This window comes from Schistocerca cancellata, chromosome 3, assembly GCF_023864275.1.
Source record: "Schistocerca cancellata isolate TAMUIC-IGC-003103 chromosome 3, iqSchCanc2.1, whole genome shotgun sequence".
In the NCBI taxonomy this organism is placed as follows: domain Eukaryota; kingdom Metazoa; phylum Arthropoda; class Insecta; order Orthoptera; family Acrididae; genus Schistocerca; species Schistocerca cancellata.
The window spans coordinates 226,613,020-226,629,312 of record NC_064628.1 but is presented as its reverse complement, the minus strand read 5'-3'; the positions used below and the strand labels follow the sequence as shown (position 1 = coordinate 226,629,312).

The 16,293-nt window shown below is 42.2% G+C and overlaps 1 protein-coding gene across 1 annotated transcript in view; it reads right to left on the bottom strand.

The window, feature by feature from the left end:
* LOC126176685 (dopamine receptor 1) overlaps nt 1–16,293 on the bottom strand; it is a 1,014,936-nt gene that overhangs the window by 231,932 nt on the left and 766,711 nt on the right. The window lies entirely within an intron of this gene.

The following is a 16,293-nucleotide window of genomic DNA, read 5'->3' as shown; positions in this document are numbered from 1 at the left end:
AAGCTACTGAGTGACAATGAGTTTTGCTTTAGGAAAGGCAAAGGCATCAGGTTGATAGTTCTCAGGTTGCGCGTGATAATGAAATCGAGGCTAAAGAAAGATCAAGTACGATCTTAGGATTCGTCGACCTAGAATTCGACGATGTAAAATGGAGCGAGATATTCGAAATTGTGAGAAAAATTGAAGTAAGCTATAGGGAACGACGAATAATATACATATGTAGATGAGCAAGAGGGTTACAATAAAACTGGTATGCTAAGAAGGAAGTACTCGGTCTGAAGAAGGTGTGAGACAGGGATGCAGTCTTTCGCTCCTTCTATTCAATCTATACTTCAAAGAATCAATGACAGAAGTAAAAGAAAGATTCAATAGTGAATTAAAATTCAGGGTTAAAGGATATCGAGGATAAGATACTCTGACAGAATTCCATTTCGAACGCGTCCTCAGTGAAGATGAAGAAGAATGATGAATCTGTTGAATGGAATGAGCAGTTTAATGAGGAGCGCAAATAGACAGAGGAAACCGAAAAAAGGTGAAGGTAATGAGGAGAAGAAAAATGCGAAAAGCGAGGTTAACATCAAAACTGGTGATCAGACGTAGATAATTTGAAGGAACTCTGTTACCTAGGCAGCAAAATAACAGACGAATCAAGGAATGTAGGACACGCAAAGAGAGCGTTCCTGGCCAAGAGAAGTCTACTGGTGTGACACAAAGGCCTTAATCTGAGGAAGAAATTTCTGAGACAGTACGTCTGGAGCACAGCATTGTAAGGTAGCGAATCATGGACTGTGAGAAAACCAGAACAAAAGAGAATCGAGTCATTTGAGAAGTGGTGTTACAGAAGAATGTTGAAAAGTAGGTGGACCGATAAAGTAAGGAATTGGAGGTTCTCCGTACAATCGGCGAAGAAAAGAAACACATAGAAAACGCTGACAAGATGAAGGGAGAGGATGATAGGACATGTGTTAAGACATCATGGCATCACTTTCCTGGTACCATAGTGAGCTTAAAGAAAAGAATGTGCAGAGGAAGACAGATTTGAATATTAATACAACCAGTAACTAACTGAGTTTCGGTGCAAGTTCTACTCTGAAATGAAGAGATTGGCACAGGAGAGGAATTCGTGACGGCGCGCGTTAAACCAGTCGGAAGACTGAAAAAAGGTCCTCCAAGATCAAGTTGTTCTCCACAGATGGGTTCAGCGAGCTTCTGTTGAAATTGTATTGGTGCTTCAATAAGGTAAAAGCTTTTTCTGAATTTAAGTCGTGATGGATAAGCATGAGTTTTGTTTCTTGCTCCTTTTCAGTCTTACATCTGGAGGTGCTACTCACATAGGAGTTCGTCTTAGACACCCTGTAACTACGCCGCCTGTCCAATGAACAGCCATATAAACTAGATTAGCATGTGCAGAGTCCTTGAAAACCCACGCGACGTATTCTACTGTAGACATACACAGCAAGAACAGATGTACGGAGGGCACTGGGCTACACTCACTATGTAGCATGGGGGGCTTGCTGAAAAGTAATTCCTCAGAATTCTGTATGTCAATAACTCTTAAAGTTATTTAAATAGAACAAGATTCTACATCTTCATTCTTCATGTCTACATTTTTTTTCAACAAAACCACCGTGGCGACGGAGACATTTGTCCGAACGAAAGACCAGTTTGTTGAGAATGTTTGGCTTTGTTGACGGGATCACATCACTTCTACTTGCACCGATTTATCATTATCAAAGTGAAGTCCTCGAAGGTGTTCTTTGGTTCTGGAAAGAGATAAAAATCGGATGGGGCCAAATCGGGAGTGTATGGATGGTGAACAATGACAGTTACCAAAGGCGTCGGACTGTTGCAGATGTCGCATCTTTCATGTGTCGTCTGGCATTGTTATGCTGAAGGAGACGGTGCTCCATGTGTGGACGAGCTCTTCCAATTCGGAACTCGATTACAGCGCGCTGTCTCTCACGCCCCGATACAGTTTGGTTACACACCGCAATGTTACACTTTACGATTCGCAGGCATTAGCGGGCAGAGGGATGAAGCACATACAATGTTAACGTCGGTTTTATTTAAAAAGCTTTAAGAATTTTCACATACAAGATTCGGATGCTTTACTTGTCAGCACGCACTCGTATTTGTCAGATTGCGGACGAGATAGTTCCTTGAGCATACCTTCCGTCTGGTGTGTTATCTTAATGGATGAAGGACTGGGTTCCAATATCTAGTGGCTGATCACTGGTACGTTAAATAACATCGGCGCCACTACACGTCTTTGGCGAAAGCTGTTTTCTGTATTCTCCATAGGCTCTTTTTGGGACGTAGAGTGAAAAACAAATCATCTGTTGCGCTAGAGATACCACAAGAACTGCGTCAGTCGGTAGTGCTCATTTATTGAGTGTAGATTCCATGTTAGTTTCTTATGATTCACGATATTATAAGCAGTTGTAAAATTGATAAAAACAGCTCCAGTAATCTAATTTATTTCATATCCTTCCTTGATGTGTTCGGTTAGACTAAGTATCTGATTAATACATGACTTTTGTGAGCTGAGACCGGACTGTTCTTCAATGATCTTTCTAACGACAGAGTCGGAAATTCGATCCGAAATCATTCCTTTCCAGATTTACTAACAAAAGACACAAAACTGATAAGGGTGTGAAGTTATTTTGAATATTCGGTTCGCTGCATGAAGTAACGCCACGGCTTTTGCCTTGCGCCAGAGCTTTGTAATTATCGTTGTAGCTACACAAGTTTTCATCATTTTCAGAGTCCACATGATAACTGCAGGGTCAAAATTCTTTACCTGCTCTAATCTCATGTCATCAAAGCCTGCACTCTGTTGCCTTTCATCCGATGAATAGCAGTTCTCAGCTCTTCATTTGTGAAAAGAGTGCCACGACGGTTCTCTTCCACCGTTGAAGTTTCGTTACTTTCGATCCTTTTGTGATTCTGTCGTTCAATAGCATTTGGTGAGCCAACGGCGTTGCCACAGTGGTAACATCGGTTCCCGTCAGATCACCGAAGTTAACCGCTGTCGGGCTTGGCTACCACTTGGATGGGTTAACGTCTCGGTCTGCAAAGCACCGTTGGAAAGCGGGGTGCACTGAGAGCTTGTGAGGAAGATAGGGGAGCTACATGACTAAGAAGTAGCGATTCCGGTTACGCAAAATCGACAACGGCCAGAAGAGCTGTGTGCTGACCACGGTGTCTCCATATCCGCATCCAGTGACGCATAACGGCTTAGTATGACACGGCGTCGGTCGGTAACCGAGTTTAGTTTTAGCAGTCGGTGTGCTACTTAGTTAGAATCACCTTTATGATTTGGCAGTGATTTTGCCAACTACATTTCATTGAGATTACGTTATTTTCCTGTTCGGGGCGTAGAATTTTTTGTGGTATGCCAGAATACAAACAACTACTGTGGTGCAACTGTTGCGATTGTTCTAGGACAATAGCGTGCTACTAATACGGTTGGCTATTAAAATAGCAACACCAGGGATGATAGCAAATGACGATACTTTGCTTATTGCGCTGATGCAGTAAAACAGAAAGAATTTATGTGAATAGTGGTAGGTGATTTGGAGACATATCGGGTGCAAAATTATGCTCACAGAACGGGCACCTCTGGGAGGAGCAAATGATCTCACTCGCCTAGGCATTGAGTGGAAATGATCTTGGGTGACAGGTACGGATTCGTCATCCTATACTTTTGAAGTCTGGTCAGTCAATCATCCAGACTGTTGCCCCTGCAACTACTGAAAAGGCTGCTGCCCCTCTTCAGGAACCACACGTTTGTCTGGCCTCTCAACAGATACCACTCCGTTGTGGTTGTACCTACGGTACGGCCATCTGTATCGCTGAGCCACGCAGGCTTCCCCACCAACGGCAAGGTCCATGGTTCATGGGAATGGGTTCGCCATATACAGACATGAAATAACCAACGTATGGAGAAAGGAATTTCATAAAGGTACATACCTAGAATTTTTACGGAAAAATGGAAAAACTGGTAGAAGGCTACTTCCGGGAACATCAGTCTGGATTCCGGAGAAACGTAGGAACGTGCGAGACAATACTGACCCTACGACTTCCCTTAGAAGACAGATTAAGGAAAGGCAAACCTACATTTGCAGCATTTGTAATCTTAGAGAAAACTTTTGTAAATGTTGAGTGTTTTACGGAAAGCAAACGGCAGTTGTAAGAGTCGATGGACATGAAAAGGAATCTGTGGTTGATAAGAGAGTGAGACAGGGTTAGCGTGTTTAAGATATTATCAATCTGCACAATGAGGAAGCAGTAAAGGAAACCAAAGAAAAACTGGGGATAGGAATTAAAGTTGAAGTTGAAGAAATACAAACTTTGAGGTATGCCGATGGCATTGTAATTCTGTCAGAGACAGCAAAGGACCTGGAAGAGCAGTTCAACGGAATGGACTTCGTCTTGAAAGGGGGATGTAAGATGAATATCAACAAAATCAAAGCAGGGTTAATGAAATGTACTCGGATTATATCAAATGATGGCGAGGGAGTCAGATTAGGAAATTAGACACTGAAGTAGTAGATGAGCTATGCTATTTGGGCAACAAAACAAATGATAATGGCCGAATTACAGAGTATATAAAATATAGATTGATAATGACGCGCCGGCCGGAATGGTCGAGCGGTTCTAGGCGCTACGGTCTGGCACTGCGCGACCGCTGCGGTCGCAGGTTCGAATCCTGCCTCGGGCATGGATGTGTGTGATGTCCTTAGGTTAGTTAGGTTTAAGTAGTTCTAAGTTCTAGTGGACTGATGACCTCAGATGTTAAGTCCCATAGCGGTCAGAGCCATTTGAACCAGTTTTGATAATGACGCAAGAAAAGGGCTTCTGAAGAAGACAACTTTGTTAACATCGAATAGAATGAAGTGTTAGGAAATCTGTTCAGAAGATATTTGTCTGGAGTGTACCCACAGACGATAAAAAGTTTAGACAGAAAGAGAATAGTGGCTTTTGAAATGTGGTGATACAAAAGAATGGTGAAGATTAGATGGGTAGATCGTGTAACTAAGAGGAGGTACTGAACAGAATTAGGGAGACAAGAAATTTTTGGCACAATTTCATTAAAAGAAAGAATCGGTCTATAAAACACATCCCGAGACGTCAAGGGATCACCAGTTTAGTACTGGGGGGAAGTGTGGGCGGTAAAAATTGTGGGGAGAGACCAAGATGTGAATACAGTAAGCAGATTAAGAAGGACATAGGTTGTAATAGATCAATAGGCTTGCACAGGATAAAGTAGCATGGAGAACTGCATCAGAACAGTCTTCAGACTGAAGACCACAGAACAGAAACAACAAAAATAACAATAACAACATATAACTAGAGGAGGAACCTCTTTTAAATAGCTCAGCACACGCTAACGGTGCAGTGATCCTAGCAGATAAGGAAAATTACTTTTAGAAAGGAATTTACTTAAAACTAAGACATGACCCTCATGGGAAAAGAACACATTAGAACCAAAATGGTGATTGACCAGAAGATTATAGAGCAAGTAAACCGCTTCAGTTACCTAGCAAGTGAGGTGACACATGCGTACAATACAATACAATTAAGCTTAGAAAATTCAGTCGGGGATGTGGAACAATTAACAGAAATATTAAAAACATAATTAGGTACTGGCAGTACTAAAATTAAATTCTACGAAACTGTTGCAATCCCCACACTGCCGTATGGGAGGAAGAGCTGGGTTTTTAGCAAAAAACAAGAAAGCCGTATTCACACACAAGAAATTCCTAAGAAAAGTTAAAGGTTAGGCACTGTTCAAGGTTTTGTGGCAGAACTAAATTTTTTAGTCATAATGATAAAACTATAGATTATAGAAGAAATAGAATGAACACTTAGAAAGAAGTGAGAGTCTCCCCTTAGAGTCTAGAAATTACGAGTACCACGAATGAAGACATAGAGGAAGTCTCCGGCAACGAAGGATGGATGGCTCTGAGCACTATGGGACTCAACATCTTAGGTCATAAGTCCCCTAGAACTTAGAACTACTTAAACCTAACTAACCTAAGGACAACACACACACACCCATGCCCGAGGCAGGATTCGAACCTGCGACCGTAGCAGTCCCGCGGTTCCGGACTGCAGCGCCAGAACCGCTAGACCACCGCGGCCGGCGGCAACGAAGGGTATCGTAACAGGCAGTATTGCCTCATATTTGAAGAGGGGAGGAAGAGGGACACATAATGTTCCTTGCGAATATCTGAAATCACTGGGTGGGGGGGGGGGGGAAGTTGCAACCAAGCGACCATTTAAGTTGGTATGTAGAGTCTACGTGCTGTGTCCTCCGAACAAGACACAGCCAGAGCGAGAGCATCATAGGTACAAAGATGCGAGCTGGTGCCATTGCCGTAGAGACTCGCCACTTGAGCGGGTTCCACAAGCGCCACAGGCGGCGCTAAGGATTAAGATATCGACTTCGCCTCAGCCAATTGCCGGCCGAGTACAATCCGCCAATGACCGGACGACGGCGGACAGAAGCCTATTCGGAAGATACAAGACCAGAATTCGCCCACTTGGTTATAGATCATCGTCCAGGGCCGACTGAGACAGGGAACATTGTTTCACTCTTAGAAGTGAAGACTGTTGTTGTAAATTGCATTTTCTTAGTACTGTGAAGTTTATCTACGATTATTTGCACTTAGCCATTAAGGGCCTTTTTTGAGTTATATTAAATGCAGTGTTGCAGACTTAATCATTCAACAAGTGACAAAGTAAACCTTTTTAATTCATTTTGGTAACTCTGTTACTAATTTGTATCAGTGTTGTAGAATCTTCGTTCTTTTATCCTGTTACCTGACACTGGGGTATAGCTGTGTGCTAGTGACAGGGAGGAATTACCTTGGCGGTGTACTACACCAGCAGCCGTTTCATGAACACATGAACTCTGCCTACCATAAGAACAGTAGCAACTCGGCCTCCACAGCAGTAGCGACGAGGTCTTTTCGAAACTGGTGACGACAGTTTACAAAACTATGAATGTGGAGACATACCATCAGAGTTTCGGAAAAAAAAATCATACACAGAATCCCGAAGATAGCAAGGACAGGTAAGGTCGGGAACTACCGCACAAAGAGATTAACGACTCATAAACCCAAAATGCTGACAACAGTACTAACAGAACAATGAAACAGATCTCTTAGATGACGATCGCCAATGGCGCTGCCGCAGTGGCAACATCGGTTCCCGTCAGATCACTGAAGTTAAGCGATGTCGGGCTTGGCTATGTTGGGTAACTGCCCGGGCCTGCCGAGCGCTGTTGGCAAGTGGGGTGCATTCAGCCCTTGTGAGGCCAATTGAGGAGATATCTGACGGAGAAATAGTGGTTCAGGTCACGAAAACTGACGACGGTTGGGAGAGCGGTGTACTGACTTCACGTTCCTCCATATCCGCATCCAGTGGCGACTAGAGGCTGAGTATGACGCTGCGGTCCATCGATAAATGGTTCAAATGGCTCTGAGCACTATGGGACTCAACATCTATGGTCATCAGTCCCCTAGAACTTAGAACTACTTAAACCTAACTAACCTAAGGACATCACACAACACCCAGTCATCACGAGGCAGAGAAAATCCCTAACCCCGCCGGGAATCGAACCCGGGAACGCGGGCGTGGGTCCATCGATACCGTTGGGCTTTCCGAAGTCTGTTCGGATGGAGTTGTATGATTAGCCGCTTTGCTTTCGGAAAGGTAAGAACACCGGAGAGGAAGTTCTAAAGTGAGGCTGATATTGGAAGCAAGACTGAAGCAAAATCAAGACACGTTCGTCGGATTTGACGTCCTGCAGAAAGCGTTCGACAAAGTAAAGTGGTACAAGATGTTTGAAATTCTGAGAAAAATCGGAGTAAGCTGTAAGTATGAGTGTATACGTTTACAACAGACGGCCTATTGGAGCCGTATACATGTCTACTGAGCTAGCCGGTGCACGGAGAGGCAGCTGATAGAAATTCCAGCTGATGAGTGCTGTTTACGCTGCAGGACAGGAACGCTTTTGTGTGTGGGTGGTAACATGGATAAGCGGAACAGTAAAAGAGGACTTCATCTCAGATAACTTAATTTTTTGGTTTCTGACTTTTTTTGTGCCTTTTAAGGGTATGTATGTGTGTGTGTGTGTGTGTGTGTGTGTGTGTGTGTGTGTGTGTGTGAATTAGACTTATACATTACTTAAAGTAACTTAAGCTAAGAACAACACACAACCATGCCTGAGGGAGGACTCTAATCCCGGTAGGAGGGGCCGCACAATCAGTGACAAGGTGCCTCTAACCGCGCAGCCAGTCCCCGCGGCTAAGACGGGAGGGGGGGGGGGGCATGTGCATTAGGGTTAACACAAACGGCAAGACAATGGGAGATTGGGAATTAGGTATCTATGATTAGTGGTTGTGTAGTGAAGTAATTATAGCGATACTAGGAGTCCTCGTGATACCTTATAATTAATGTCACATGTTTCTATGTTGTTCGGCCATAGATTAGTTTGCACAGCATGACAATGACACAATGTGTTTTCGTGGATTTCGAATATTTATAACACTGACAGAAAAATCATTGGAAAACTAATCACAGGCGATTTACGTGGTCAATGGATTAACAAATGGCATGGAGCAACAACTCTTGACAGTCACCACGGAAGGTAACGTGGACTGAAGAAACCACCTGTGCTTAAATAACTGATTCACAATACGCATCATAAGTGTTTTGGGATAGTTTTTCGACTCTATTTGTGCTTACAAATGTCAGTACCTGATTCTGCGCTAGAAACTCTGAAAGAGGGAAACGATCAACATCAGTGCATCGAAAATGTTTTACCATAATCGATAAAACAAACTGAAAAGCGGTATACTAATTCTGGAAAACTGTCACGTTCTTCAATAAAACGCCCTGAGCAATTGTTAACCTTCTACAATAAAACAGACGTGGAAATCCATCGAGATTTATGATTCTAGTAAATATTACGGAGGCATTCGTGAGTTACGTCGTATGGTGCCGCTGAAAATTCGCAATATCCTACAGAGCATTTTCCGGAGATCCTCAGGTGTTGTCCATCACGCGAAGACGGCAAGCGGGCGGTCCGTCGAATATTGCGAAGTTTTAGCGACACGGTTCCACGCGTCGCCCGAAAGCCTCAGAAATAAATAATGAACTGTTTAAGACTCTACAAGAGTTGGGAGTAGGAAAGCCTCTTATATCTTAGCGACTTTGCCAACTGCTCTCCGCAAGCCCCCGCTAGTCAAAACATAAAAAGTTACAGTTGTTGGGTGATGTCTGCTGCATATATGAAACATAAGGGCCTGATTATTCTATTTTTCTGCTGAGGGATATCAATAACATAGTTATCAGCACTCATGAAGTGATTGACATAAGTGTTGAAGGATTTTACTGAAAGGTAAATAAATTCCTCTTCCCTCTCCTCACCCCCCCCCTTAACGTTACACAGAATTTGAAACTTTCATAATGTTGCCACATGTTTTTACTAAAACACTTCCTAAAGGAATTCCTAAAAATATTACTAACGAAAGGAAAGAAATATCTATCTGGCAAAGTTTCTTTTAGTTTACCTTAAATTGGCACACAATGTGTATTAACATAGATGGCATCACTAAGTGTAGTCTAACTTTGCTGGTATTGAGGGAGATCTGTCAGAACCCTCTCACATATTTTTGGTTTTTCATGCTGTCTATTGGTATTTTCCGCCTGCTAAATGTTTGTGAATACAACCAAACGTTCGGAAAGAAGGATGACATTGCTTTCTTTAGGTTTGCATGTTTCACAAACGAAAACGTTGGGTCGCATTCCTGACCCATTTCCTAATCCAGCTAATATGAAAATCCAATCTGACAATACACGACAACGAGACATGGAAGATGGGAAGTTGCTAATGTGTATTCATTATTTGCACGTTGACCGAGACATCCGCCTACTGATATTAAACAAGCCAGTTGGGATGGGTTTCCACCAACAATTCCAGTGTGACGCAGAGAAAAGCAGGAAAGTTTGGAAACGCTCTCGTAATTATCACCTTTTAATGGACTATTCGCTGACAGTTTGGTACGCCTATTAACTGGTCAAGGAACAAGGAAGTCTAATCATACTGAAATAAGAGTTTTTTGTCCGTATGAAGCAGCGTTCTTATGGCCAGTTTCGGATGTCGCATTATAACACTATTTGTTTATGGTTCATCCAAATTTTTCTAATATTTTGCTTTAAAATTTTCGCATATTGATACTATATTATCAGTATATGTAAAGTAAAGTGTGCCATACGGGAGGTTGAAGCTCTTTGTCTTGTATGTAAAATACTATGTAAATTTTCTATTACGTTAAATAACTGCCTGATGACATTTTTTATTTAAAATATTTGTGTGTATAAACTGTTCATGCTGATGTAAATTTGACAATTGTAAGAAATGGATACGCTCAGGAACAATGTAAGAAATAGGTGTCATGTAAAAGTCAGTGTGCTTTTGTTTGAAACAAAAGGGGCTCCGGGGAGTGTGAAAGGTGGCAAGGGCAAATTGGCGCGCTCCCTAGGGCAAGCGCAGGTAGTAAGTCACATAGTCTGTGGGCAGCAGTGATTGAGGCAACACCTTTGTGGAGCAGGAGAAGGTTTTCTTGCAAATTTTCGCAAAAATGCCTCGAATGAAGACTGCGACAGCTTACGGCATAGCTGCGAGTTGCTGGGCTTCTGTATGTAAAATCGACCGATACCAAGAAGAGAAATTGAGTCCATACAGCGAGATACTTGCAGGCCGTACTGTGGGTAGTGTTCGCCACACCCAAGGTTACAGCCACCATATAAGATCTTTTCGTATTTTACTTCTGTACAGCGTGAACCATTAATTTAAGCTGTGTTTTAATAATCACTCTTGAAATTTAAAGAAACTGATTCACCCTGTCATTTCATCCTAATCATACACCTATATAGGGTTCCTTCCTGGTGTTTGATTAATCCGAGTATCCTGTTTTACCGGCTTATGAAGTGCCAAGATAATATGAAGAGGCACCATTTAAAGTATTTATGTGTAAATAATGAGAAAATAAATTCATGTATGAAAGAGGTTTTCTAGAAGTGAAATGCCCAGTAAAAAAAGTGTGTTCTTTAGCATCTAAGTATTTTAGTAGTTGAGTTTGTTGATTATGGAAAGTGCTTTTGTAAAAGTCCCCCCTGGCCAAATTTGTTTGGCTTCCTTGAAGTTTTAAACCACTAAATGGACTTGGAACTGAGTTGTCCTAGCTTCAATATAATATTATTCATACTGCGTTTCTATTTAACCGCCGGTAAGATCTTAGGGAAATGAGTGAATAGTCTGATTTACTTATCCGTTAGACTCAACACACAGTTAAACTCTGTAAAAAGGTTAACTATATTTATTAACTTTTCCTATTAACAGGACTATCCTCCCATAGTGTACTTTATTTGGAAAATAAATCAAATTTTAGTATGAGGGGTATGCGTGGCAACACAGAGACAAGATTTCTGTTATGTAGGTAAAAGCATACCAAATTAAAATAGTTGTGGAATGGTTATAGCATTCCTTCGCCAGCAAGCAATCCGTTGTGCCTCCTGAATAACAGAGCGCTCAAGTAATTTACAATAATTTGCAAGGCAGAGCCTTTGCCCTGTATGGTCGCTTTTTAAACCCGCTACGTGTTCGATGGCACCAGTCTGGAAGAGACAGTGAGGAACTGACGATCGCTTACGCCGTCGAAGGACCTACTGCCGCCAGTCGACATTTAACAGCCTCTTGATTAATTAGAAAGTTAATCCATGGCAGACATACCGACATCAAAGGTGTTTACCAAAACTACGCAAACAGTTAAGCTGCTTTCAAAAAAAAAAATCGGAATGTTATAGGGAGAAACGAGCATTTGCTCAAATCTCGTAGACTACCACCAAGACTAGAGCTCTCATATGCGGCTGCTATGTGGCGATAATTTTTCTAAGGATCATAGGTGACAGGAGCGGGTCTTCCGATAGGTCTAAAGACAAGTCCAGGTAGGCTGACAGCGGTTTATGGTGAAATTATTTTTTGATGAAATGCCAGCGTTATATTATTTTAAATAACAAATGGCTCAACCAGCCTAAAGGCCATACAGTACATTTCATTATTCTGTGTTAAGCATTGCTGCTCATGCATCTGGCGACCCTTGTACTGACTAATTAGTAGAAACGAACAGCAACAGCTTAATTACTTCCTGCCCACATAGTAACATGTATGTTTCATTTAGCTCATACTGCAAAAATACTGACTCATTAGTAGAAACGAACAGCTTACTTACTTCCTGCCCACATAGAAACATGTATGTTTCATTTAGCTCATACTGCAAGGATGATTAGTTTTCCCACGTGTTATTAGTAGCAGATAAGTTTCATTTGGTGACAGTATCGGGACAGTATTCCGTATCAATAAAAGATCTGTTTCAGTACTAACTGCTATTTTAGCAATGTTTTGCGTGCTAGATCATTTGATGTGCTAAACTACTTCGTAAAATGAGTAAATTACGCCTCAAGTAATTTACAGGAGAACACTCACATGAAAAGGCTTAACCCCAAGTTGTTCAACGGCACTCAACGTTTAATTTGAAACAGAAAAATATATTTATCATAATCATTCAGAAAAAAAAACAATTTAACTAAACAATTAATCAGTTAAAGGAAGGTAACTTCAAAAATCAATTAATCCAGAATATTAAGACTGTGTAATGTAACTTTAATTAATAACATCGGAATCAAGGTTCACAGCTGGCTAACGCTCAGCGTAAAACTGTACACTGTTCATTAATTTCATCTGCGGCAAAAAAAAAAAAAAAAAAAAAAAAAAAAGCTGCAGTTCATTTACCTCAGGAAACAAGCCCCTTAAGTAAAACGAGTTGACTAAAAACTGCACCCTTTAAGAAAATTAGCTGGATCAAAATTACAAGAATAATTAGTATTTTGTCAACAATATTGCCACAGAGAAGTAAATGTCAAAACAATATACAAATAACGGAAGATTAGGCCTGTAAAACTATTAACCAACGTAATAACAGGCCAAATGCAAGAACATCAAACAGTATAGTAAGCAACTTCTTCGAACATGAAAACACACAAATTTCAGTTATTATATGAAATACTAAAGGCCCGAGACCAGTTCACAATCGCAATGAACAACAACTCAACTTCGCCAATTAGTTGCGTGGACTAGTTGCAACAGTCACAGTATACAAACGGAGTCCCTCTGGAATGGTTACACACAACACGGCATGTCGCCCGATGCCTCAGTGTCTCTTCCGGATCGCAGATAGGCGGAGTGGCCAGCGTGACACTCTGAGCGACCCAAGTGTGAGGACGACTAGCGCAAGCAAGACAACCCCATGCAAGTAAGTACAGTAATAACTAGGATGAGGGGCAGACCTAGGATGAGAAAGCTTATTAGTCGAGATACAAGAGGGAAAACTTACATTAGCTGCACAGATTGGTCGCCAAATTTAACTATAGTATGAATACTGAATTTTCCGTATCGAAACCTTGCACCAGGCTACTACACTTGGGACTGACACAAATTTAAGCGATCGCCCGAAATACCTTTTCCATACTAGCATCAAACCACAATAAAATGAACAAGTTTTCAAATACGACAAAATGCTTAGATTTTTAACTCTTCATCCGTGAAGACCGGTAGAATTTGGGATTAAAAAAAACAGTTGATGGTTTAAATATGCATTTTATACATTACTTAACTGCTGTAGGCAGTGACCTTAATGAAATTAATCTGCTGACTAGACAGCACAAGAAATTTACAGACATCTTAAATGTATAATTTGGAATAAAATTTTATTTAGGTCATAAATTTACATCACCAAGGCTGTGCTGTGCAGCATGCTACATGTAAAATTCCAAAACTTCAAAAAATCAAATTGAGCTTCAATAGCTTACAGTTTAGCACAGTTCTGCCAGTGAGCCCACGAGTAAATAACAGGTCATCCATGCCAAGCAGGACAACAGTCCGGTGAAGTACTTCAAAGACTCCAAACTGAGCTTCAACATCCATCTTTTGATTTGCAGCTCCTTGTATTGGCCGTGTTTGCAGTTAAAATTTTTGGGATTTGATGTCCACCAGTTACGTAAAACACCGTTTTTCTCAGTACTCAAACATGTTTCGGCACCACTGTGCCATCATCAGTGGATTTTAGTTTTTATTTATTCTTTACATTTGGTGAGCATGAATTTTCTGGACCACTTTTGTGTTAATTATTACAGGTAGCTTGTCATGTTTTCGTCTGGCAAGCACTTCCATTCTCCGCATCATGCTGAGATCTTGTTCTGGCGTAGTGAAAAGCGTTTTACTACGTTATTTGTGGAAAATATTTGTTATGGCTACGTATGCAACACAATATCTCAGCATGATGCGGAGAATGGAAGTGCTTGCCACACGAAAACATGACAAGCTACCTGTAATGATTAACACAAAAGTGGTCCAGAAAATTCATGCTCATCGAATGTAAAGAATAAATAAAAACGAAAACTCACGGATGATGACACAGTGGTGCCGAAACATGTTTGGGTACTGAGAAAAACGTTGTTTTGCCAACTGGCGGACCTCAAATCTCAAAAAAATTTGAGCTTCAATAGCTTACAGTTTACCACAGTTCCAGCACTTTTTTTTATTCGTATGGCTAGGGCAGACCGTTCGCCGGGTGCCGGTCTTTCAATTTGACGCCACTTCGGCGACCTGCAGTCAATGAGGACGAAAGGATGATGATCAGGACAGCACAACACCCAGCCCCTGGGCGGATAAAATTCCCCAACCCAGATGGGAATCGAACCCGGGCCCAGAGGATTGACAATACGTCATGCTGACCATTCAGCTACCGGGGGCGGACAACTTCCAGCACTGAACCCCAAGAGTTAATAACAGGTCATATACATCTAGCGGAACAACCGCCCACTGAAGTAACCATAGTTTAAACTTATCGGTCCACGTGGCCAATACTTCGCTTTCAGAAGACCAGCTTCATTATCCGAAAATATGACTTAAATGGACAACCAGAAGGTGCCAAAAATCAGATCAGCCCGTCGGCCAATGTGTGCCCATAACGCTGCACGACCGCCTGGATACGGACCACTGCAAAATGCTACCACGTCTCACAGCCCGCGGTGCTACCAGCGGCGTGCAGCACGCACAATTGCGCACACTTCCTCGCAAACGGTCTTGCCAAGCTCGGTGCAATTGCCCCACTGCCTCAACGCTAGTTCTTCCTGGCTTATCGTACCCTCCACCTAGCCACAAGGGGCTGCAGGGAACCAAAGATATACAAGCAGCGTCGGATCAACTCGAAACGAGCCGCCACTGCTTACTTTGCCGTCACGATAGCCTGTTAGTTGTTGGTTTGTAAGCAATTCATCAATAGCAATTCATTACAATAGTTAGGAAATTTATGGTTTTAATTCAAATTTAGATACGTTTATTATCGATGATCCACATCGAGGGCGTCAAAAATTGTAACCACAAGCTTAAATTTGGAGAGCATCCATAATATAGAGCACAGAAGAGGGATAATCTGCAGTTGGATGTGTGTTAAATAACTGGCGACATAAACCTATGAGAACCAAGAGTTTGATACATTGATACATAGGGTATAAACGTTAACTACTTACAACATCCCACAGTGGTTCAAATGGTTCAAATAGCTCCAAGCACTGTGGGACCTAACATCTGAGGTCATCAGTCCCCTAGACTTAGAACTATTTAAACCTAACCAATCTAAGGTCATCACACACATCCATGCCCGAGGCAGGATTCGGACCTGCGACAGCAGCAGCAGCGCGGTTCCGGACTGCAGTGCCTAGAACAGCTCGGCCACAGCCCCTGGCTGTCACGTCTCCATGCCAGCCGATCTTACTGCAACGGGGCCAACGAGATATACGGATCCCGCAACGAACTTGACACATTAGTCTGCCATACTTCGCGAACCCTCTTTCCCGTGCAGCGCCCTCGGGAAATCGATACGTAGTTGAAAAGATACCCACTGAAGGTCTTAACTTCGTCGTGTCCTATCGAGAGCGTGCATGCATTTAAACAGGCAGTCTACAATTATCAAACTCGTCTGAGGTAGTTACTCGCACCTCAACGGAGACGACTGCTGCTGGCAATCGTAAGACCTGCAGTGTCACGTGTGTGATGTACGTGCCACGGCCTTTGTCGTGGGCCTCGTTGCTGCACTGAACGCATACAAACGAAAGGAATATCCACACCGCTTCATTGCCATGCCCTTCGTCGCTCACTGA